Here is a 27,268-nt window from a genome sequence, read left to right as displayed (position 1 = left end):
TGCAGTAGCAATTTATGGACCGAGGAAAACAGCTCAAGAGGTTGAGAAAGAATTTGGATCTGATGCAAGACAGTTCGTTGAAAGGAATTTCTATGTAGATGACGGACTAAAATCTCTGCCCAATGAAGAAGAAGCTACTGACCTTCTTAATAGAACCCAGAACATGCTTGCCACTGCAAACCTCAGACTTCACAAAATCATCTCTAACAGCGACAAGTTCATGATAGCCTTTCCTTCTGATGACCATGCTGTCAGTGTGAAGAAATTCCAACTAGGATCTGACCTTTCTGTTACACAACGCAGTCTTGGATTGCTTTGGAATGTTAAACAAGACACATTCACATTTCAAGCATCAGACTGTGATAAGCCCTTCACAAAGCGAGGAGTATTGTCTACAGTGAACAGCATTTATGATCCCTTAGGTTTCATTATACCTCTCACCATTCAGGGTAAGATACTGCTGAGACAACTTACTTCTGAAAGCTCAGACTGGGATACCCCCTTACCCAAGGAGAAACAACAAAGGTGGGAATCCTGGAAACAGTCTCAAAAAGCATTAGAGCAACTCCAGATACTACGCTCTTACACCCAAGCATCCTTAAAGAATGCCACCAGAAGAGAGATTCATGTCTTCTCTACGCCTGAACAATGGCACTATGTTCCCACAAGCCTCAACCCTGCTGACCGTGGCAGTCGTGCAGTACCTACTACAGCATTTTGGGACACATCTTGGCTATATCCACCATAAAAGAAGGTTCTGCACACCTTTACTTCAGGCCTATAAAGGAACTAGTACTTCTTTTGCCCAAAGAGGAAGACAAGTTATCAACCTGAATTAAAGGGAGGTAAGAAGGAATGTGCATGTTGCTGCCTTCCCCTCTGAATATGGATTTCCATGTCTCAGCCTGGACTTTTGAGACCAACATCTGCAAGTATTATGCTAAATGTTTGCATTGTTTTCCTTTTTTCTTCCCTTCCCTTTTGTTTTGCAGATGTTTCTGGAAAGAATCTTCATTATTTATATTGGACTTGAACTAAAGTTTATTATAATAGAAATCATAGATTTCGATGGGGAGTGTCATGTTTCACATGTCTGTCATATTGACTGTCATATGCCTTTAAGAGTTTCTATATTTTGTTTCTTTTGGTTTAGTTAATGCTGTATAGATAGCCCTCCCCCTTTCCCAGAAATGCATTGCAGCTCTAGCCTCATGTCATGGAGCAGGAAACATTATGATCTTTTGACCTATCGAATGTTCATTGTTGTAAGATTCTCTCAGTTTATGGAATAAAATTCACAAGATCTACAAGATGTATTATCGATTGAGTCACTGACTGTGGTATCCAACTGAGGTTGAAGTTATCGCTATCTCATCACAACTGTAAGTTACAGAGATCACACTATCAATGCTTAGATTGGAGAGACAGAACAATGCCTTTTTTCATTAGTAGTTAGAGCAGTCTTGTGACTTCTATCACTATCTGGCCAAGCACTTTTTAAAGCTTGTAGGAGGAGTTTCCATTCTCCTCTGACTATCCTATGAGGCTGCATAACCCCTGACTCTCTGTCTGGACAGTGCTGATTGGCCCTGTGCTGACCACATGCACCCTCCAAAACAACACTCTCTAGCAATACACACCAACTTGAGCATGTGCAGAGTGCCTCCTATCAGCAGATGGATTAAGGACAGTAGAAGAAGAAGGGGGGATTAGAGAAGACAGGATAAAACAGCCTTTTTACACAACGCACTGCATGTATAAACTTCCGTGCCTACAGTTAGGCTCAGGCACGGCAGTATGATAACATTAATCAATATATCCACAGTGTCATAAATCAGAAAAAATGTCCCATGTGGTGCATAACTACATTTGTCCATCCAACTTTTTGTGAATTGCAGCGACATAAGTGAGACTCCTGTGGATGCCAAATCAATCACTGCCACTGCATATGGATAGAAGGCTTACCAGAGAGGCCAAAGCTTAGAGATGAGTATGTGTCTATGCATGGTGCAATCCCTATATAGGATTCTAGAATGATCAGCAGCCACCAATACTGCATTGACCACCACTCCACCCAAGTGAGTAACCAGCAGAGGAACATAAATCATTCTCTGGGCATTTCCAAACCACATCATGAGAAACATTGGAATGGAACATTGATCATCTGCAGCCCTGCTGATTTTTTTGCACAAAATACATAATTTACCCTCTCTTTGCCAAATGGAGAGGCACAAGTACCCATTTATTTCTCCCGACCACCTTGGGAAAAGCAGGTGGGGAATAAAAGAGGAAAAATGAAAAGTAAGACTAAACAAAAATGAAGAAGCAGAAAAGGAAAAGGAAGAAGAAAAGGGGTGAAGAACTCCACTCACTTCTAGGGCACACAGAAAACAATCACAGCTGCAGTGCAGTATGCTGCAATGTAATACTGACATGCTGCATTTTATTGCAGCACACAGGAAGACACTGCATATCGCTGTACAGCAGCGAAACATACCATGCTCCTGTATAGTGACACTAATGAAGTGTCACTCTGTGCACTTCCAATAAAGTTCACACAAAAAAAGGAAAAAAAAGGGAGCTGTAAAACATGCATCATTTCGCCCCCTACTGCTGGCTCACTGCAGCCGAAATGGACAGCTGCTTGCACACTAACTAGAGTGTGGGCAGTGTGAACTGGCTCTAAGGGCTTGTTCACACTATATACGGTAACCTGCATTTTCCACACTGGATAAATGTAGGTAAATGCTAGGTCGCATGATAAACAATTGTTTTCCATGTGTCTCATTCAACATCACAATGCTAGTATGATGTGCAGTGCAGTGCTGAAAAAATGCAGCATGTCTGCCTTTTTACAGAGCGCAGTGAATACTACTGCATGTCACCGCACTGCAGTGCAATGCACTTCACTAATTAAAAGTGCTTGTGAGCTACTATGGTGTGTTTAAATAAATTAATATTCTGATGAAAAGAATATGCTTGTGGTTCACTTACATTCTACACATACTCATTATAATGTATCCAACCAGTGCTTAAAATACCAATATTCACAATAAAATTATTACTCAAATGTGATTATAAAACAAACTTTATAAAATAGCAAACAATTGTGAAGAGGATTTTTTAATATAAATAAATAAATAATTAAGTGCACATGACTCCTCTTTGTGATATTTGTTGATATTAATCCAATATTCCTTCTCTTTTATGCACTCACCTTAATGTTTTGACCAAACCGTTAAGTCAGGTCAAAATAGCTTGTGTTTTGTAAATGGACTTGTGGGTATTTTCCAGACTTGATCTGTACATCAGGTGAGTATATGGTTAGATGAGTGTAGTGGTGTGCTATTTCCACTGGGGGTCTCGCCGTCCTCCACTCCACTGTAAGGCTGAATCAGGATGGATAGATGGATGTTTTCCTCTGTCCTGCAGGTGTCTCTCCACTTCCTGCTTCTTCTCTCCTTGTTACTCCATGTGTAGATGACATTTAACCAGAAAAATCACATAGTGCTTTATTCTTTTTAAAACATTTATTTTTGATCCAGGTTATATTGCACTCACATGTTAAAACAATAATATATGCTTTTTGATAAAATTTATACTCCTCTGTGTGTTTTTCCTCTCTGCCAATTTTCTCCTAGTATTTCTCCTTTAACGTTGTGACATCAGAGCCCCTCCCCTACACGTTACGTCACAGGGTCACGTGACTTCATCAGGGGGATACCTGTGCAATGCACTTCACTGTTGTGCAGACATATGAATGAAGTGTTACCGTGTGACATTTCAAAAGTTAAAATGAAAAAATAAGCAGGACTTCAATGCAAAAATGACTCCCCTCAAGCAGCACCACTGCTGAACGCAACCCAATCAAATTATGGTGGTGCGGTACCTACAGGGTTAAACCACACACTGAGGAGACAATATATTGCCTCCTCACTACCTGTTAAACGCCTTTGAAAACCAATCCACAGAGGGGTGAGGAAAAGGCTGCCAGTAGTGTAAACTTATATAGCTGGCCATACACCGATCAAAATTCAGTCGGTTCTGAAATACATTCCCACTCAACAGAAGTTGATTGATTGAATTTTGTCAAAGGGACATGTTGGAACAATTTCCCCCTCCCCTACCCTTTTCCCTTTACTCCCTCCCAACCTTTTTCTATTTCACTCTGGGAGGAGGGTATAAAGGGAAGAAGGGGAATGGAAGGGAAAGGGGGGATGGAGACATAGGGAAAGAGGGAAGGAGAAAAAGAGAGGAGGAGGAGGAAGAAGGGGAACAGGGAGGGTAGAAGGGGAATAGAGGCACAGGACAGATCAAGGGAGAACTGACTCACTGACTGCCTTATCACTACGTACTGTTCTGCTCACTGTCTGCCCTATCACTACATACTGTGCTGCTCTGCTCACTGTCTGCCCTATCACTACATACTGCTCACTGACCTATCACTATGTACTGTACTAGTCAATGTCTGCCCTATCACTACATACTGCTCACTGTCTGACCTATCACTACATACTGTACTGCTCACTGTCTGCCCTATCACTACATACTGCTCACTGTCTGACCTATCATTACATACTGTACTGCTCACTGTCTGCCCTAACACTACACACTGCTCACTGTATGACCTATCACTACATACTGTACTGCTCACTGTCTGACCTATCACTACATACTGCTCACTGACCTATCACTATGTACTGTACTGGTCAATGTCTGCCCTATCACTACATACTGCTCACTGTCTGGCCTATCACTACATACTGTACTGCTCACTGTCTGCCCTATCACTACATACTGCTCACTGTCTGACCTATCACTAAATACTGTACTGCTCACTGTCTGCCCTATCACTACATACTGCTCACTGTCTGACCTATCACTACATACTGTACTGCTCACTGTCTGCCCTAACACTACACACTGCTCACTGTATGACCTATCACTACATACTGTACTGCTCACTGTCTGACCTATCACTACATACTGCTCACTGACCTATCACTATGTACTGTACTGGTCAATGTCTGCCCTATCACTACATACTGCTCACTGTCTGGCCTATCACTACATACTGTACTGCTCACTGTCTGCCCTATCACTACATACTGCTCACTGTCTGACCTATCACTAAATACTGTACTGCTCACTGTCTGCCCTATCACTACATACTGCTCACTGTCTGACCTATCACTACATACTGTACTGCTCACTGTCTGCCCTAACACTACACACTGCTCACTGTATGACCTATCACTACATACTGTACTGCTCACTGTCTGACCTATCACTACATACTGCTCACTGACCTATCACTATGTACTGTACTGGTCAATGTCTGCCCTATCACTACATACTGCTCACTGTCTGGCCTATCACTACATACTGTACTGCTCACTGTCTGACCTATCACTACATACTGTACTGCTCACTGTCTGACCTATCACTACATACTGTACTGCTCACTGTCTGCCCTATCACTACATACTGTACTGCTCACTGTCTGCCCTGCTCTAGTGATAGAGTAGACAATGAGCAGCACAGTATGTAGTGATAGGTCAGACATCGAGCAGTATGTAGTGATAGGGCAGACAGTGAGCAGTACAGTATGTAGTGATAGGTCAGACAATGAGCAGTATGTAGTGGCAGGGCAGCCAGTGGGCAGTATGTTCTGGCAGGGCAGTCAGTGAGCAGTATGTACTGGCAGGGAAGTCAATGAGTAGTATGTAGTGGCAGGACAGTCAGTGAGCAGTATGTAATGGCAGGGCAGTCAGTGGGCACTACATACTGTACTGCTCACTGTCTGCCCTGCTCTAGTGATAGAGTAGACAATGAGCAGCACAGTATGTAGTGATAGGTCAGACATTGAGCAGTATGTAGTGATAGGCAGGACAGTCAGTGAGCAGTATGTACTGGCAGGGCAGTCAGTGGGCAGTATGTACTGGCAGGGCAGTCAGTGAGCAGTATGTAGTGTCAGGGCAGTCAGTGAGCAGTATGTACTGGCAGGGCAGTCAGTGAGCAGTATGTAGGGGAAGGACAGTCATTGAGCAGTACGTAATGGCAGGGCAGGGAACAGCTCCCCAGCCATTTGTGTGCAGTGTAGCAATCAGGGATGGGGCCTGAAGCAGCACATATGGAGGGAATTCCTACAGGGGAAAACCTTACCTTATTAACCACTTACCACATGGCTGGAGGTGGAAGTCTCCCCAGAGTGCCATCACTTCTCCCCGTCCTGTTCCATTCTCAGCTGCTGAATCAGCCAGGGGGTCAAGCTCACCTACAAGAAGGTAGGCTGGGCAGTCTGAAAATGCCATGACTTCTAGGGAGGAGGGTCTGGGTCCTGTAATCCAGCTAGTAAGAGATGGGTAAGCATTAAGCACTAGCCATTCACTTTCCAGGCGGTATTGGGAAGAAAAGGAAACAAAAATCCCAAAAAAGTTTTTCACTAAGAATGCTGTCCACAATAACATTTTGCAGCCAGTGTGAATAGAGATTGCACACTTATGAAAAGCTGCTTGTTAAAGTGTCACTGAACCCACATCATAAAAAACTATAAAATAAATGCTGTATTACATGCTGTTTATACGCACTCAGTCACTATGAGATTTGTTTTCTGTATTCTGCAAAAAACCTGGTTGATCCTGCTACTCTCTATGTCCCCAATTCATCTAGGGATTTTGCAACTGTAGAGGCAACTCCACACATGCTCAGTGTTCAGTGAGTTTCTATGCTGAGCATTTTCTTCCTATCACATCTAAGAAGCCCATTGGATTATAGGATCACACATGTGGGCGCATACACAGTGTTACATGACAGCTCACTGTCTCCCTCGTCCTCCAGGTCCATGCCCATTAACCAGCTAAAATGATGGGGGAAAAATATGTCAATGGATGGATGCTTAACCTCCCTGTTCTAAGACACAGCCTGGAGGGGCATGACACAGCCTGTAACTGGCAGAAATCCATCTATACCATGTTATTTCCACAAAATAATAAAGATTTTGATTTTTCATATAAATAATTGTATGACGATTTAAAACAGTTTATTGATATTTATTGTAAATATTTACACTGTATTCCAAAGGCTGTTTGTTCTGCCCATATTGTTGAAAATAAATATATGTAATGTGCTGTAATGGATTATACTGCAATGTTATGTGATGTTGCTGCCATCTAGTGGTCAGAATTAGTTATTATGCCTAGTTATATCAGGACTTGACAGGAAGTGGTAATTTTCACATAGAGACAGTAACCTTTAACCTGGAACTTCCTATCCTCCATTTCGTTACTGCTTCTGGATCTAGCAAGCAGCATACAGTGGAGCTCTGAGCTATGCCTGGACTTATGATGGAATTTTCCATGAGTACACTCACTGATGGGATGAAGCTGTTGTACAATGTTTAATGTACTGACACATATGTTTTGTTTGTGCTTATGTTGTAGTTTTACAAAGTTATTCAGAACAAAGAATACATACAGATCTGATGTCTCACGTTTCTTGACTTCTGAATTATTGTTAGACTGTCTGACTAGTGTTATACAACAGTTCAATAACGCGAAGCAGAACACTGTTTTCTTTTTTGAATGTGTGATCAGCAGTGGTGGATTAGAGGCTACTTCTGCTTATGTTTCCCTGCAGACAGGCTGGGATAGATCTGGGTCATGTGATAGCTGTATATTGATTCAGAAAAAGGTGCTTAGATGTTTTAAAATAATTACAGTGCCATCATCCACATACAGAAATAGAAGGGATAATGTAAATTAATGCGTGTTTAGTATCACTTTAACATTGGGTTTACATACAGTGTACAGCAAAGAACAAACAGAACAACTTGGCACAAAATTCTTGTGCCCATAATCACCACAGGACTGGTCTGCGCTAAGCCTAGGTTCACACTTGTGCTGCTGCATAATCATGCTTTTTTAAGTGTATCCTTTTAGCGCGCTTTGTAGCCTTCATTAGAGCATTGGCATTTTGCAGAGCAGAGTAGGGACTGGCCAGACAGGGATTACTTTGACGCAGTTGGCCAGCTTTAACATACAGTATATTGCTATGTATGTAAACAAAAAAATCCCTGTTTTTGTGCAAAGTCCTCTGGAACCATTTACACCTTTTCAAAAATCATGCTGCAACATGTTGCATTGCTGTGAAAGGGCACCATAGAGAATATTGTGATTACCAATATCTTTCATGGCAGATGCTGGAGAAATTGTACATACTGTGAATGGGGCCTGGGTATACACACACTGACAGGACTGAGCAGCATTATGTACACACACACTGAGGAGACTTGGCTGTATTATGTAAACACACTGAAAGGACTCACAAAGTAGAGCAGAATCTAAAAGAAGTAGAATATTGGTAGAATATTGGTAGAATCATATAAACCATGGTTTGGTAAGAACATTGAATACCAGGATTGTCAAAATGAGGGGTCTCCAAATCTGCAGCCCAAGGGCTCTTTGCTAGCCTTTATCTGACCCTTGGGACACTTTTCCTCCCAATGATATGAGGCACTATTCCTCCCTCTGGCATCAACAATGGGGCAATATTTATTCCATCAGTGAAGGGGTTCTATTCCTCCTACTAATTCCAATGATAGGGCACTCCTCGTCCTCTTACTAACCACCAACCCTGAGGCCATGTTTATTCTCAATGATGCTTGGCACAGGACATTTTCTACCCTCACTGGCCAGAATCTAGCCTTCCTAAATTCTGAAGGACAGTAAACTAGCCCTTTGTTTAAAAAGTTTGGAGACCTCTGGTCTAAATAATCTGCACATCCCTACAAGACAGAAGAGAAAGCAAATCCCTTCCTTCACTGGAGACATCAACATCCTGACATGATGTAAACAGTTGTATACCTCGTATATCTGGGACCTGAGGCCAATAATTTTTTTAACATGCCCCCAAAACGCACACAAAAATTTGAAGTAAAGTGTTGTGGATGTGGCTAAATTGTGCTAACAGTGGGTAGACCCTAAAGGGCTAGTTCATCTTCATCAAAGAACTGCCTATTCAGGTAAGAGGCGTCTGTGGATAAAAACAAACTGTGTGTCTCTGACTAAGGTCAAATAATGCACTTGCTATAGGTGTAGGCCATTTACATACCTCAAAAAGCCTGGCTGGAATACTCCCAGGACATTGCTAGGATGTTGCTAAGTAAGCCCTAGTCATTACTGCTCACCCCCCCCCCCCCCATCACAGGAGTGAGCTTTTTCTCTGATTAAGACCCCCTCACATGCTTTTTTTCTCCCCTGATACAGTAGCTTTGAGCTCACTCCTGTGATGGTGGAGATGAGCAGTAATGACTAGTCCTCACTTAGCAACATCCTGGGAGTATTCCAGTCAGGCTTCATGAGGTACATAAATAGCCTACACCTATAGCAAGGACATTATTCAACTGTAGTCAAAGTTTCCCAGTTTGTTTTTATCTACAGACACCTCTTATCTACATAGGCAGTTTTTTGGTAAAGGTGAACTATCCCTTTAAAGGAACATGGTTAACCACTTGATCTCCAGAAGGTTTAACCCCTTCATGACCAGGGCATTTTTTTGTATTCAGCACCGCGCTTTTATTGCCCTGACATGCAACACTGTACGCAAATGAAATTGTTATCATTTTTTTACACAAATAGAATTTTCTTTTGTTTGTATTCAATCACCACTGGGTTTTTGTTTTTTTTTTTGCTATATAAACAAAACATACATAAAATAAAAAAAATTTAAAAAGTTCTTAGTTTATGTTATAAAATTTTGCAAACAAATGATCTTTCTATGTATTTTTAGGCCAAAATGTAGTCTACTACATTTTTTTGGTAAACCTTAAATCAGTGTATATTATTTAGTCTGTGTGAAAGTTATAGAAACAAACTATTGTATAAACAGGGCTTTTTTCAATAGGAAGGTTGGGGAATGTAGTTCCAGCACCTCCTTTACTAAATGTATGTAATGGAAAGAGGTGCTGGGGTGTCTATTCTGGGGGCTCTATTTTCGCTGGAGGGGATCTATTTTTGCCTGGCAGTCTATTGTTGCTGGGGGGGGTCTACTGTTGCTGGTGGGGGATCTATTGTTGCTGAAATGGATCAACTGTTGAGGAAAGGATCTATTGTTGCTGGCTGCTCGGAGATCTGTTGCTGATGCCATGGGTCTAGTGATGCTGGGGTTGTATTTTGTTGTCCATTGTTGCCGGGGGGTCCATTGTTGCTGGTTGTGGGGGATCTATTTTACTGCTTTTCTTGTTTTCATTAACAAATTCCATACAAATTATTTAGCACCACAAAAATATACTTGCTTCTTTATTTTCTAAAAGATGCAGTATTGGGAGGTGGGTAGGGGGTGGAGCCAAGAGACAGTGCTCAGAGGTGGGTAGGGGGTGGAGACAAGAAGATACTCAGAAAGGGGGAGTTCCTGCACCTACTCTGTGCCCTGGGTATATATATTTGAACATTGATCACTTCTGATGTCCTGAGGGCCTATCTCATTTATTAAGGCCCTAAACTGCCAGGACAGTACAAAAAAACCCCTGAATGACCCCTTTCTGGAAAGTAGACAGTTCAAGGTATTTAGTAAGAGGCATGACGAGTTTTTTAGTTACAATTTTTGGAAAATGAAGAAATTAAATAAAATTTGGGAGTTTTTTTCCAACGATTTTTTTTTAACATACTGTCACCAGAGCAGTACAGCCTCATCAGATGTGGTGGTGATCAGGGATATTGACTGCTGACAGTATGTAAAAAAACAAACAAAACAAAAAACATTATTAAATTTAACTTTTTAATCATTTTATTAAAACATTTTTTCTTTTTTTAACATATTTTTTCGTAGTTTAGTGTCACTGTACAGTACTACAATGAGAGGGGGTGAACAGGGATTTTTTCTTTTTTTACAGTGATCATCAGTGTTATAAGTAATAGATAACTGTCATGAATGGCTTTCCATTCCAGCTTACTGTTGACATGCTGTGATTGGCTACAGCTAATCACATGGTACAGGGTGCCAGGTACCATGTGATAGCTGTGGGCCAATCATAGCTTCACAACAGTTAGCAAGCAGTCATGAATGGAAGCCAAGTTTTGTTTACATTGTAATCATGTGATCACTATGATTAGTCATAGCGATCATATGATACCCCAGCCACTCAAAGTGGCTCAGAGCCATGATCCACTATGTCCACTGGGAGAGCGCCAATGCGCATGTGCTCAGTGACATACCAGTACGTTCCTGAGCCTGTAGCTGATGCCCTCTAGTAGTAAAAGTACTGCGGGTGGGTGGCAAGTGTACCCTTCTCCCCCTATTTAAACTCATACATATGCCACAATACATGTACCCACAGAATATGAAACTGTTTGATTACATATACTTTTCTACACACAGCTTAAGTGGTCGTAAACCTCAGACATGAAATATGAGCAAACCATATCCCTCTATAGTGTGTACTTGTCTCAATAAGAGCACTAAGTATCATTTCTTTCTGCTGCTTCATTCCTCTGCTATCAGCATGAGTCACTTCTGACAAGTTTTCCTGACACCAAGAGAAAAATGATGACAGGGGAGGGATCTCCAGCAGATTGACAACCTCAGCTCTGTTCCTGTGAGCTGTGTGGAGGGGAAAGTGTTTGTTTCTTCCCTCCAATCATCTCTCAGAGCTCTCCTCACTGAACTCTGCAGTGTGTAATTTCACCTCTCCATCCCCTTTTTGTGAACTCTCGGACAAGCTTTATAAATTTTGCATTGTGAACAGAATCAGAGAAGAGAAGACTGCCGATAGAAAGGTGCAACTTAAGTAGGAGGATTTGTTTCATCTCTGTGTATCAACTGAGGCCAGTCACTTCACTGGGTATATGTAAGGGTTCACAACCACTTTAACCACAGGTCTACATAGTAAACAGTTAATTGCTGCAGCCATCAGCTTGTGCTCCACTTATTCAGCTGGCTTCAAAGTAAAAGTGATGCGGCAGTTCCATAACCGTCATTTACTTTCACAGAGCGGGCAGCGGGTGCTGCTCCCCCCCCCCCCCCCTTGGTGCATTACCGACCTCCCCACCCATGGTTCCAGAGCTCTCCTGCTCTTACTGGGACCACATCCAGCTATTTCAGGATGGAGCACTGAGGGAGACCAAGGCACATCCATGCTTTGATCTTCCCTGTAATCAAAGAAACTGGACCCTTCTGTGCTCAGTTGCTGTGAAGGGCAGGGGAGACAATGAGGTACCTGTGACCTACACAATGTTATCACATGGGGGGTTACTAACCCTTTGTCACAGCAATAAAGTAAAAATAAATAATTAAAAGAAAAAGGTTTACAAACAATAACATTATGATAAACTGTATTAAATGAAATCTGCAGTTGTCAATGACTAAATATGAGCATGTGTTCATATAAAGGTATTTTTGTCATCAGCATCCCGCCCCTTTGTTTATGTGTATTCCAGGCCAGTAAAAGACCCTGCCCACATATATCTCACAGATCAGCCATATTATTATGACCTCTGACAGGTAAGGTGAATAATATTGATTATCTCATTACAATGGCAACTGAAAGTGGGTGGGATATATTAGGCAGCAAGTGAGCATGCTGTCCCCGAAGTTGATGTGTTGAAATCAGAATAAATGGACAAGTGTAAGGATTGAGCATTTGACAAGGGCCAGATTGTAATGGCTAGATGACTGAGTTAGAGCAACTCCAAAACTGCAGCTCTTGTGGGATTTTCCCCATCTGCAGTGGTCAGGACCTACCAAAGTGGTCCAAGGAAGGAAAACCAGTGAACCAGCAACAGGGTCTTGGGTGGCCAAGGCTCATTGATGCATGTGGGGAGCGAAGGCTGGCCTATGTAGTCCAATTCAATAGAAGAGCTACTGTAGCTCAATTTGCTGAAAAAAGTTAATGCTGGTTCTGAAAGAAAGGTGGCAGAACAAACAGCGCATCTAAGATTGTTGTGTATGGGGCTACGTAGCCGCAGACTGGTCAGGGTACTCATACTGACCCATGTCCACAGCCAAAAGCACCTGCAATGGCCACAAGAGCATCAGAAACTGCAATGGAAGAAGGTGAGGTCCAATGTGTTCAAAAATGGTTTGAGGAACACAACAGTGAGTTTGAGGTGTTGACCTGGCCTCTAAATTCTCCAGATCTCAATCCAGTCAAGCATCTGTGTGACATGCTGGAAAAACATGTCTGATCCATGAAGGCCTCACCTCGCAACCTTAAAGGATCTGCTACTGGTGGCTTAGTACCAGGTTCCACAGCATACCTTCAAAGGTCTACAAAAGTCCACACTTCAATGGGTTATGGCATGTGGTTACAATGTTATGGTTGATCAGTGTACATATTTATTAGTATATAAAGTATATATTTTGTATTGCACTGAAATAATAGTTATATTATTTTCTAGTTTTTATTGTCTTGTATTACAATTTGATAAACGTACAATAAAAAAATCAAGCTAGTATTAGTACCAAGCCGTGTTTTGCTTGCTGACTTCTGTATTTTGCAGCACTGAATACAAATCTCCCTTGAGAACAAAAAGAAGAAGAACAGTTATTAAATAAACACAAACCTATTGTAATGAACATTTTAATGCTTCGTTTTAAATCTAGGTCACAGATCTAATGTAGTGTTTAGCTATATTGAAAACGTGCTGCTTAAAAATAATGTTTAATTAGACATGACTCCCTAGAAGCATCTTAAAAAAAGATTAGACATGTCTGCTATAAAATAAATACAAAGTGATGCTGACTATAAAGTATAAATAAGAAAACTAAACTGGAAAATATTAACTTGACAGGTTCGTGAACATAGTTTGGATGATAACAATATGCTATGTGCTGCTTATTCTGAATTTACTAAAATTAGCTAATTAACCCTTAAGGAGCTTTAAAGCCAATATCTGACTGTGAATGACCTAAATTGTCTGCTAATCCTTTATTATGTAGCTGTTTTTGTTAAATGATTTTCCATTTTGCATTTTTTACAGTTATGTGAGTAATCAGAATAATGGTGTACACAGACTTTTAGTCTCAATGCTTTTTGTTAAAAAAATTTAAATAAAATTTCATTTCAAGTGTTGTGCCCCTTGCAGCAGTCATTACAGAGGTGTAGAATTCAATAGAGATGTAATAAAAAGAAAGAATAAATTGATTTATTTCATGGTATTTTTGTGTTATATATTGAAAAAGGAGAAACATGTTCTTGATTATTCACAAAATCCCCCTCTTGCCATCTATGGATGCCTACTGTATGTTGTGTCTCTGTGTTCTTTTAGGAGCTGAAGTGTGTGAGGACAAGTTCCTTTAGAACTCATAATTGCTGAATAATCGAAATACAACCCGTGCATCTTTTGTCATGATTTCCAAAACCAGCTACTGCCACAACACTGAATAATGTCTCAAGATATAGGTACATGAGACCCCAGTACAATGGGGCACAGCACCACAAAAAATAATAAAAACTATACTTAAAAAAAAAACATACATAAATATATTCAAGTGCAGTAATCCAGTCCAAATATTTACAGTAAGTCCAATACTTTGACCATGCTCAAACACTTCAACATAAGTGCCACATAAGGGATTATTCCATACGTCTTCCATTCAGTTCCTCCAAAGAATTGAACCCCAAATTTTACACCACACTCACCAGAATAAATTGATTTCTTGACCTAACACGTGAGTCAAAAATCCCCAAAGAGCTCCCAACCTGGTTACACTCCAAACGGCAATCCTTTATCCTCTGCAGCACGTCAATCACTGATATGTAGACAAAAAGCATGTAGCAGATCCATAAATAGAAGTCTGGTAATCTGTTGGTGATCAGAGACACTGACTGCTGCACTGATGACATTGTATACCAGTGAGCAGGCAGTATCTATTATTACATTACAACAAGACAACAGATTTTTCCTTTGATCTCCATATAACAATTGCAACAAGCATTCAATTTACCACGTGAATACCAACATGTTCCCTTTCCTGTTCAGGCCATTTTTCAGGCTTCAGCACTGTCACACTTTGACAGTTACTCAGTCAGGCAACACTATACTCACATTAAAGTGGTTGTTTTTTAAATACTGTCTCTAAAGCAAGTAAAATGTCACTTTGTTAATACTGTTAATACTTGGGGTATTTGTTTTCCAAAATGTGGTAATTCTGTGGGTGTTTCTCCTTTATGCTCCTTGAAAGTCCAAAGATGCTCCTTAGATTTTAGGCCGCTCCTTGCATGTAGGCTATAACAAAGTCTCACATATGTGATATCCCCATTCTATGCTGTGTGAGAATTAACTTTTTTTAATTCCTCCATTTTCATCCCCAAACAAATGTGGCAAAAAATTACAACTTCAAACCTCAAGAAATGAGAAATGGGATTCAGGTTATCTGCGATGAGGGGTCTGTGATGGAGGGTATCTGTGATGAGGGGTCTGTGCTGAGGGATCTGTGATGAGGGGTCTGTGATGGAGGTAATCTGTGCTGAGGGGTCTGTCATGGAGGGGATCTGTGATGAGCAGTGTCTGTGATTGGAGGGGTATGTGATGGGACAGTCTGTGATGGAGCATTCGGTGATGGGGGGATCTGTGATGGGGTAATCTGTGATGGGGCCGTCTGTGATGGGGCAGTGTGTGTTGGGGTGGTCTGTGATAGTGTAATCTGTGATGGGGCAGTCTGTGATGTAAAAGGGGGGGGTGGGGTGGGGTGGAGAACTGTGATGTGCATGGGAAGCTGTGATGTGAAGGATCTGAGTCATAGCACCAACATGACACTCATACCTCTGCTGGAAGAAAATCTTACTGACTGGACCCCTGTGAATTTTAATTCAGTATTCCTGTTATATTGGATATTTGAGTATAATTGTGGCTTTTCATTAACATATTTCCCATCTATATCTTGTCATCGGACACGATTTTGACTTTTGAGATGTTTTTATATGGTTTTCCTTTGTATAACATGTATGCATTTCATTTCTTTTCCAATAAAACAAATTAATGAAAAAAAGTTTGATCAGGGCCATTTGGGTGATTTTGGTTATCATTATTTAAAAAGGAGCCAAACAACTATCTGATAATAAATGGCTTCATATGATCACTATCCTTAAATAAAAGACAGTTTTTTGACACGATCAGTCATATTTTCAATATCAATGCTGAAATTTCACAATTTGTGCCAGGGTATGCAAACGTTTGAGCACAACTGTAGCAAAAAAATAAAAACACAGTGATGACTTATTGTCACCAAAAGAAGGCTCTATCTGTCTGAAAAAAATGATATAAAATGAAAGTGATACTAAAGGTTCACTTTTTAAAAAACAAAATAACAAAACTGGTATACTTACCTGCTCTATGTAATGGTTTTGCACAGAGCAGCCCTGATCCTTTTCTTCTCCAGTCCCCCGCCATCTATGATACACACAGATCGCTGCTCAGCCTTGCTCCCCTGCCCCCTGCTCCCTCCTCAGTGGCTGTGTCCCAGACAATGAGGAGGGAGAGAACTGGGAGAGTCCCTTCTCTCGTGCACAGTGCTGGATCGTGATCATGCTCAGGTAAGTATGGGAGGGGGGGCTGCAGAGGGTGCTGCACACTGAAGGTTTTTTACCTTCATGGATATATAGTACCCATACCTGTGGGTACAGTGTTGCATGACTGAGTACTTGTCATTCAAAGTGTGACAGTGCTGAAGTCTGAAAAATGGCCGGGGCAGAAAGGGGGTTTAACATGCTGGTCTTCAAGTGGTTAAATTGAATGCTTGTTGCAATTGTTATATGTAGATCAAAGGACAAGTCTGATGTCTTATTGTAATGTACTTATGAACAAAGCCAGTAACTGCTGTTGGCAGGCATTATACATACAAGAACCACTGTTAGCACTCCTGATACACAACCCTTCAGATTATACAGGGACACTGCGAAGATTGGGGAATGGGAGCAGGGTGTGATATGGAGAGTGCCCAGACCAGAAACTGTGAATGGCAAATAAGAACTGGACAGTTGTTTTAAAAGCTACACTGTCCAGTTTAAACCAGATAAGTGCTTGATTTTTGTTTGCAATGGTTACATAATGATATTTCATCTTTAAGAATGTAAGAAAATAAACTGAAAAAAAAATCACTTTTAATTTTGATTGTTATAAATATGACCACAATTTTTTTAGCACTTGATGACATTATCATATGTTTTCAGTATTGAGACCTCATATAACATACAGTTGTGGCCAAAATTATTCAACCCCCACTGAAATTGAGTGTTTTGGCCAGTTTGACATTGCTTTTGATCATTCAGTCATCTTGCTTACATTTACATTAAAGAGGCACTTGTAGGTCAGACAAATATAACATAACAGTTATAATGAAATAACCACAAATGTCTTTTCTGTGCTCACAGCATTATCAGTTTTATTCAACCCCCAAGTGACATTCAATCTTAGTACTTAGTACAGCATCCTTTTACAGTTATAACAGCTTTTAAACGTGAAGCATAGCTTGACACAAGTGTCTTGCAGCGATCTACGGGTATCTTCGCCCATTCTTCATGGGCAAAGGCCTCCAGTTCAGTCACATTCTTAGGCTTGCGCACTGCAACTGCTTTCTTTAAGTCCCACCAGAGGTTCTCAATCGGATTTAAGTCTGGTGACTGCGATGGCCACTCCAAAATGTTCCAGCCTTTCCTCTGCAACCATGCTCTAGTGGACTTGGAGGTATGCTTGGGATCATTGTCCTGTTGAAAGGTCCAACGTCTCCCAAGCCTCAGGTGTGTGACGGACTGCATCACGTTTCCATCCAATATCTCCTGGTACTGAAGAGAATTCATGGTACCTTGCACACGCTGAAGCTTCCCTGTACCTGCAGAAGCAAAACAGCCCCAAAGCATGATTGACCCTCCACCATGCTTCACAGTAGGCAAGGTGTTCTTTTCATCATAGGCCTTGTTCTTCCTCCTCCAAACATAGCGTTGATCCATGGGCCCAAACAGTTCTAATTTTGTTTCATCAGTCCACAGAACACTATCCCACAACTTTTGTGGTTTGTCCACATGGCTTTTGGCATACTGCAGTCGACTCTTCTTATTCTTTGGAGACAGCAAGGGGGTACGCCTGGGAGTTCTGGCACGGAGGCCTTCATTACGCAGTGTGCGTCTTATTGTCTGGGCTGAAACTTCTGTACCCACATCTGACAAATCTTTTCTCAGTTCCTCAGCAGTCACACGGGGACTTCTCTCCACTCTACGCTTCAGGTAGCGCACAGCAGTCGAAGTCAGCATCTTCTTTCTGCCACGACCAGGTAGCGTTTCAACAGTGCCCTTTGCCTTGAATTTGCGAATGATGCTTCCTAAGGTGTCTCTTGGTATGTTTAACATCTTTGCAATCTTCTTATAGCCATTGCCCTTCCTGTGAAGAGAAATCACCTCTTCTCTTGTCTTCCTGGACCATTCTCTTGCCTTCACCATGTTTGTAACCACACCAGTAAATGTCTAGAAGGAGCTGAGTATCACAGTCATTTTAAAGCTGCCTAATTGGTGCTTATTATGCTTGATTGCTGCTCGGTGACATCCACAGGTGTTTTCAATACCTGATGGAAAGCACCTGTATGAACCTCTGTTCTTCAGAGTGGTAGTCTTTAAGGGGTTGAATAATTGTGGCAATGAAGAAACCACATAAGAACCATTTACTACTGTATTACATAAACAATTGATGTCATTTTAGTTGCATTTGGGTAGTTACAACGTCCTTGTAGGATTTGATTCTGAATACAATTCCAAATGTACACTATAGTCCCTAAACCCCTTTACAGCATTGGGGGTTGAATAATTTTGGCCACAACTGTAGTTGTAGTCTCCAGATTTACATGGAATATTTATGAAGACAGAGCACACCTAATTAGTTCAGTGGGTGAGAATTAGCATGAATACCTTTTCACAGCTGTTTCATCTGACTTAAAAATAGGAATTATATATCCAGCTGATTTTAAGAAAATACCATTTGAAATGAGGATAATTATATGTACTTTCATTCACATTTTCCCATTTGCTTCTGTCTGGCTCAATTAGAGCTTGGAGGACTTGCATCATACAACTAAATGTTGTAGCTTAATGAAACACATAGACAGATGTTCTTGTTGAAATAATCCTGATATATCAAATAGGGACTGGAATTATGAAGTCACATGTCAGAAAATCCAGGTACGGAATATATCATAGAAAATTATAGTACTGCACCAACAGGTCGTGCCAAGGATACTGGATCATATGCAGAGATATTATCCAAGCTCAATAGGTCATGCCTAGGTGGTGGATATGAATACAAGATCATATGGAATGATATTAAATCAACTCTCAACAGAAAACATCAAATATAATTACAAAGCATATCTGGAATGTCTTCGGCTGAAAAGCTGCAGGGAAGATGCAAATGTTAACCCCTCTCGTAGAACAATATGCTTACAGTCTATATACAATATCATAGATTTTCTTTCCTCTTCAGTGCTGTAGAAGAGCTTAAACTGAAACAGCAGGATGTACAAAGGAGACAACTGAGCTGTTCTACACAGCAGTGTATCTGCAGTTTAATTGACTTAATGAAAATGGACATGTTTTGTGGAGCAAGCAACTTACTTCTGAAGAAGGCACTAGCACACTTTTAAATGCATCTGGCTCGTCAGCTGTTCCAACCAACCCAATTGGACATAATAAACATCCTATTCCCAGCTGCTTTCTCTTCCCAAGCAAAGTATTGTTCTTTTGCTTATTAAAGAAAATAAAAAGAAACTAAATTATAAACAGAAAGAGAAGAAATTTCCATTCATACTTACTTAGCAAAGTATCCAAAGGGCTTCATTCAAATGACTGTACCTATATACCCTAACCTCAGAATAAACCTCAAAGTTAAAATTGATCCACCAACTCACTTGGAAGGAACCAATATCAATTGGTATAATTGCTTTAACAATAAATGAACAATCAAGTATTATAAAGTTATTGGTTTGGAGAGGCTATGAATTTGAATATAAATCCAAATAATGGTCTATAAAACCATTATCAACCAGTCACGTACTTGGTACGTCACAGGTCTTCAAGTGGTTGTACTGGGAGCTGCAGGCACCATCCCAGTACCATTATTTAGTGCCGACAGTCAGCTTTCTTGTAATAGCAATTGGAGCAGCAAACTAGCCACTCGATCACTATTACAAGCAGTGGGAGAGGATGCACCCCTCCCGCCACTGTCAGCAGCTTTAACGGGAGCTCCCGTCCCACTGCCGTCGCCTAGCCAGGGAGCCAAACAAAGACTGGATCGGCTTTGTTCAACTCCGTTAAATAGTAAACCAGAAGCGATGACCTGATATTCAGTTTACAGGGAAATACAAGGCACCAATTTTAAAAATTAAAAGTATTCGATCACACCGATCTTAGGCAGAGGAGGGATTTGAGCTCTTGCAGACCCCAGATCCCTCCATAAAGAGTACCTGTCACAGGTCTACTGTTGTCACAAGGGATGTTTACATTCTTTGTGACAGTGTAGAAAAAAATAAAGTGCCCCTGTTCCCCCGTACTTGTGTGCAAAGGCAAATGCATGCATTGGTCATGCAAGCATGCAAACAGCGATCGTCCCACACATGTGAGGCATCACCACAAAAGTCAGCTCATGAGCAGTAATTCTAGCACCAGACCTCCTGTGTAAATCCAAAGTGGTGACCTGTAAAGGATTTTAAAGCATCACCTAAGCATAGAAAAATTCATGTTTTTTGTCGCCGTTGCACAAGTGTGCACAATTTTAAAGCGTAACATTTTTGGTATCTATTTACTTGGCATAATATCATCTTTTTATATTTTACAAAAAATTGGGTTATGTACTGTGGGGTTTTTTTACATTAAAATTTAAAAAAATGTATTTTCTCTCAAAAATTGTTTTTGAAAAAGCACTGTGCAAATACCGTGTGACATAAATAAAATATGCAAAACCCAGCAATTTATTCTCTGGGGCCTCTGCTCTAAAAAATATATAATGTTTCTGGGTTCTAAGTAATTTTCTAGCAAAAAAAACAATTGTTTCATGTGAACAAACAGTGCCAGAAAAAGCCTGATCCAGTGGTTATCAATCCTAATCATTAAAAAAGAAACACGTTATAGTTTGAAATGACCACTTATTCATTCCTTCCGAATACTAAAAAAAGGTTGAATTAGTGTATACAGAGTTGAAAAAGAACACACATGGCAGAGAGCAGAGTTAAATAGCTATTTAAGCAAGCAACCATGCAATAGTCTAAACAAAACAGGATAAATGTGGACCCGAAAGTATATTCATAAAATGGTCCTCCACTGATAAAGACAAGTACTGTATTGCAAATCAAAAATGTGCCAACAATAAAGCCACGTCTAGCAAAATTAGATGTAAATTTTGGGGACGAAGATGTAAAGTGTACCTAACGGCAAAAGTTTAGAGGATCTAGAACACCTGTTGGATTTTTATTACTGCCTCTGTCTCCATTTGAAAGATTCACCCTTTCCATTTGTCCTGTTATCACAGAGAGTGAAAATTTAAGAAAATCCCAAATTTTGAGTTGTCAGCAGAGCAGGAATACATGGGAAATCTTGCAATGGGACAGTAGTTATGGCACTATGCTGACAACCAAGGATCAACTCACTTTGGAGGGATTTCTTCTCACTTCCCGCTTTAGCTATAGGACTGGGAAGGAAAATCTCCCTAATGGGACACAGATGGCAATAAAAACTGGCAGGGATTATAATTCTCCCTTACTCTATCCAAAATAAAAAAAGTTCTACTTTAACAAATCCTAGGTGGTGTGTAGGATCCTTAATTATGTTGACATCAGCACATTTCTTGGGTCCAAAGGAAGCACTGTAAGGCAGCTTCCTGGACCCTTGTAGGACAGAGTATATCATAACCTTTCACAATTTCAAAACTGCATCAATAAATCTGTAGTCCAAGGAATAGCTTTTAAAGATACCAGGCTCAAATTTCCTGTATGTTATATAGGTCATTTAAGTATATCACGACCTCCTGGCAAGTCTTAAAGTAAATTGGTTACTGTGCAGTATGGAAAACTGTGAAGTCCAAACGTCCATGTTTTGTATATAAACTGTATATCCATTAGTGATCCAGGTGGAATTGGCACCTTGTATGTAGTGCTTCACAATATGGACTGGAGTGCTGTTCAAGTTGTAGCAAACTGTTCATATATTATACCCCAATATGCGTGCATACCCATAGTATCCAAGATACAGTCATGTAATTGTTCATAAGTGTTGGACTGCTACTGTAAACTGAATAAAAATGCAAATGAAAAATTGTAGGACCATAAGAGTTTAAAATATATTGGTCATGTTGATGTGTTTTATATATATATATTTCACCACACCAGTTGATATCCTAGCAAGAGAGAGTGTGCAATAGGTTCTCATACTAGAGCAAAAACAAGTTTTGTAGCAGGAGATATGGAGGAAGAATGCTGCTGGCCTAACATAATCTATGAAAAACCCATGACCTATTAATCCAGTAAGGTTAACTCTCCACGCGTTTTACTTATTTAACCCTTGACAGGCTTGTTCCATCAGGAGGAGGGCTTGGTGCTGGACAGACTGCATCAATGTACTTTTTCTTTTTACAGTTCTTAATAAACAGATGACCCCATTCCCAGTTCAACAGGCAACACTTAAGAAGTTGTTACATGGGCTATTATCAATGAGGAAGGGGACATCACAGAACTAGGGTAAACATTTCCTCATTTTGCTTAAGAAAAAAAAAACTACAAACAAAATTAAACACGAAAAGGAATGGGTTTAGCAAGCAGACAATATTATTGGATATCTTTGAGTTGGCTTGATGCAGGTTGTATATCAATATCTACAGTTCAGCTTTCCCATTCTTGGATTAACTACCTAATAACTAAGATTTTTTTTATAGAAAAAAGCTTTATCCAGACCCTATGGAGCAATCCCTTTCAAATTTTCATACTTAATTCAGTATGCATTCATTAGTGTGTTTCATGTTGTCAATAACCAATTAACTGCAAGATGGTTAGACATCCTGACATATGTTTGGGAGTGAACTACCAAGTCTCAGAAGTTGGCTTTGTCTGTGCCTTATAATACAACAATGCCCACTTGAATATTGACATCCAGAAAAGAAAGCTGGTCTTTATTATTCAAACACATGTTGACTTTATTTATGTACACTGCTCAAAAAAATGAAAGAAACACTTTTTAATCAGAGTATAGAATCAACTCAATTAAACTCCTGGGATATTGATGAGGTCAATTAAGTAGCAGTTTCAGCTGCTTTGGTGTTAATGAAATTAACAACAGGTGTACCAGATGGGCAACAATGAGACAACCCCTAAAACAGGAATGGTTTTACAGGTGGAAGCCACTGACATTTTTTTTCCATACTCATCTTTTCTGACTGTTTTTCACTAGTTTTGCATTTGGCTAGGGTCAGTGTCACTGCTGGTAGTATGAGGCGATACCTGGACCCTACAGAGGTTGCACAGGCAGTCCAACTCCTCCAGGATGGCACATCAATACATGATATTGCTGGAAGGTTTGCTGTGTCTCCCAGCACAGTCTCAAGAGCATGGAGGAGATAGGCAGTTACTCTAGGAGAGGTGGACAGGGCCGTAGAAGGTCCTTAATCCATTAGCAGGACCAATATCTGCTCCTTTGTGCAAGAAGGAACAGGATGAGCACTGCCAGAGCCCTAAAAAAATGACCTCCAGCAGGACACTGGTGTGAATGTCTCTGACCAAACAATCAGAAACAGACTTCATGAAGGTGGCTTGATGGCTTGATGTCCTCTAGTGGGCCCTGTGCTCACTGCCTGGCACCATTGAGCTCGATTGGCATTTGCCATTGAACACCAGAATTGGCAGGTCCGCCACTGGTGCCCTGTGCTTTTCAGATGAGAGCAGGTTCACCCTCTCACATGTGACATAAGTGAAAGAGTCTGGAGAAGCCTTGGAGAACATTATACTGCCTGTAACATCATTCAGCGTGACTGTTTTGGTGGTGGGTCAGTAATGGTCTTGGGAAGTATATCCATGGAGGGATGCACAGACCTCTACAGGCTAGACAATGGCACCCTGACTGCCATTAGGTATTGGGATGAAATCCTTGAACCCATTGTCAGACCCTATGCTGGTGCAGTGGGTCCTGGGTTCCTCCTTGTGCATGAGAATGCCCGGCCTCATGTGGCGAGAGTATGCAGGCAGTTCCTGGAGGATGAAGGAATTTATACCATTGAATGGCCCCTTGCGCTTGCCTGACTTAACTCCAATAGAACACCTCTGGGATATCATGTTTTGGTCCATCTGACACTGCCAGGTTGCACCTCAGACTTTTCAGAAGCTCAGTTATGCACTGGTCCAGATCTGGGAGGAAATAACCCAGGACACCATCCATCGTCTCATTAGGCGCATGCTCCAACATTGTCAGTCATGCATACAAGCATATGGGTGCCATACAAACTACAGAGTACCATTTTGAGTTCCTGCAATGAAATTTCAGCAAAATTGACTAGCCTTTAATTTTCGGGGTGTCTTTGAATTCAGTCCTCTGTAGGTTGATACTTTTAATTTCCATCAAACGATGGGGCATCCTTACATTCCTAACACATTACCCAGTCCATATCAGTATAGATATCCAGCATGGTATTTTTCCCCATTGAGATCTAATGTGTTTTCAAAGTATTCCTTTAATTTTTTTGAGCCGTGTATATGCAAAAATGTAAAGCTGTAAAAGATACAACAGCAATATAGTAGAAACAAAATACATGACAAAATGTATGTCCGGAAACCCATGAACCACTATTATCAAGAATATTTGGTTATAAACATAAGAAACAAAAAGGAAAGCAGATCATGTGGCAAAAGAGAATCAGCAGCTCATATAAACTAAGATGGGCCAGATGTTAGGTACCCATAGAGAAGAAAGGTGTGTTTCTGAGAGTCCCAAAAGGTCAATTCAAGGGAAATCAACAGTAGGTGGGGACACAAGCACCAACCCAAAACTAGCATAAAATGCCTATGTAGCAATCAAGAACAAATATTCAGGTTTTCCACTTGGCATTAGGTAAGCCCAGAGGGTTACAGATCTGCTTTCTTTTCTGGCGTGGTTCCTGCCAATCATGTTGCGGGTTTCGATGAGAAGATGTTCCACCACCCCTCCAATCAGGAAAGTCCACATCGGAGAAAATGAGAGTTTGAAGAAACTGTGGTAGGTCATCCTTATCATGGAGAGTGGCTGAAACACCTTCTTTAGTAGCTGTAAGTTGGAACGGAAAGCCCCAACGATATGTAGCTTTTGAAGTCTAAAACAGGGCATAAGGTTTTCCGCAGCTCCAAGGTGTGGCAGGATAGATCATGAAAAAAGTATAGATTTGATCCCTCGAATTCCAAGTATGGTCATTTCCACATACCCCTCATGATAGCCTCTTTGTTCTGGTAGAACAGCAGTTTACATATCACATCATGAGGCTTATTAATATCAGGGTTTGCTTGCCCAAGGGCTCTATCAGAGTGTTCTATTTCAATGGGGACCACAGAGGGTTTTTGCAGAATTTTTCTAAAAGCAGAAAGCAAGGTTTAAATCAGGGTACCCATTCTCAGGTTTTTCCTGTGGCTCCTATTTTCATAATCATCATGCTGAGAAAGTATTCCCTCAATCCTGCTGTCTTGTTGATCTAGCCTGGCTTGTAAGGAATGGAGTACAGCCATGGGCTCGCTTTGTTGTGTTTCAAGGGCTCCAACTTGTGTGCCTATTTGTATCAGCTCTAAGGTATCAGCTTTAAGTTCTTGGAACCCAGCTCTGTATGTGTCTTCCATTTGTTTAAGAAAAACTGCCAGATCTGCCTTTGTAGGGAGATTGCTTAGGCATTGCTTAACATCCCAGCAGGGATCCTGATTGTGTGAGGAATGCAGCAGGGGAGATTGCCAGTTCCCTTGGGCCAAAGGAGAAGGTGTAGAAGGAGTTTGGGACTCACCCTGCAGTGTGTCATCCATGTGGGAGTCTTCCCTGAAAGGGAGGTGAGGCAGTGTTGGCCATCATGACATCAGCCAGCTCACCCACCTGTGTACCGACAAGGAATGGGACAATGCTTTCTTTAGGAGTCGGTGGGTGGTTCTGTGTCCCCCTTCTTTCTGGGCATAACCGCTGCTAGGATCAGGTGGCTGTGTTGGCTGTGCAGTGTGTATAACAGCGGTGGGAATCGGCTGTTGTCCTCCGCCTTGGCTTGGCCATGCCACCAATCCAGTGGTGTCTTCACCTTAGCTGTGTTCACTGGCCGTCCTGTGTCCCTGGTGCCGGCATCATAAGTGTGGGCACCTGGTTGTGGGCACCCGGTTGTGACAACTTGAGCCTTGTGAATGGAACTTCTGCTTCTGATTGCCTAGGCAATCACAGCAGAAGTGGGGGCGGGTACCTGTCATAATTGTGTACCCATCACCCCCTGCTCCCCAAAGGTGTCAATCCTCAACGGGGAGCAGGGGACGAGGACTTAAAGCAGAACGTTAATGAAAGGAATGATTTTCTTTTCCCCTCAGAGACCCCCGGTCTGTGGAGAGATTCCTGGTTTATCAGCAGAATTCATGAATGAACATGATCTCAATTCTTTACTTCATTCATCTTTTTGTACATAGCTAGATAACCTTCATTTGTATCCTGCAGCTTTGTAGCTCTAGCAATACAATAAAATGAACATTTAAAACATAGATATAAAGATAAAACAAAAAACAATATCATGACTATGCTTACAGCGATACCTTTCTTCCATGAAAAGATGGAACCAAATCCTGATCCTAACCAATCAAAAGGAGTCCATCCATCTTTTCCTATAGCACTAGCTTCTTCCATCAAACCATCTACCTGTTCCCTGTGTTGCTTTATTATTTCATAATAATCTGGAACAGTCATTGTGGTATTATATATCCAAGTACAACATTCATAATCCTCTGTCATCTCACACAAACCTGTCAGAGCAGCACTCATACTTTCAATAGCTAATTCTTGCATCTCCAGCTGTTTTCTAATAGCTCTGGTCTCAGTATTTAGCAACCCCATGTCCTTAGAGTTCCTCTCCAGTATATCATCAATAATGTTTGTGTAATTATTTAGAGTTAGTTGGTGTTTTGGGTATGTACTGGCTTTTACCTGGTGTTCCTTTGGGTCTATAGCTGCCATAATTGGCACTAATTGGGCTACATAGCACCAGCCCTGGACATTACTCGGTATCCAAGGGTAACAGATCTTACCACAACAGATATAGGTATTGTTTCCCAA

The 27,268-nt window shown here is 41.0% G+C and overlaps 1 pseudogene; it reads right to left on the bottom strand.

Moving 5' to 3' along the window:
* LOC149459288 (isoaspartyl peptidase/L-asparaginase-like) overlaps nt 1-6,314 on the bottom strand; it is a 91,017-nt pseudogene extending 84,703 nt beyond the window's left edge.
* Between the last annotated feature and the right edge of the window lie 20,954 nt (nt 6,315-27,268).

Source organism: Staurois parvus, unplaced genomic scaffold (assembly GCF_062004578.1).
Source record: "Staurois parvus isolate SC_StPar_1 unplaced genomic scaffold, SC_StPar_1.0 ptg000264l, whole genome shotgun sequence".
In the NCBI taxonomy this organism is placed as follows: Eukaryota; Metazoa; Chordata; class Amphibia; order Anura; family Ranidae; genus Staurois; species Staurois parvus.
Note: the sequence above shows the minus strand (reverse complement) of the source record. Positions and strands in the feature narration are given on the sequence as shown.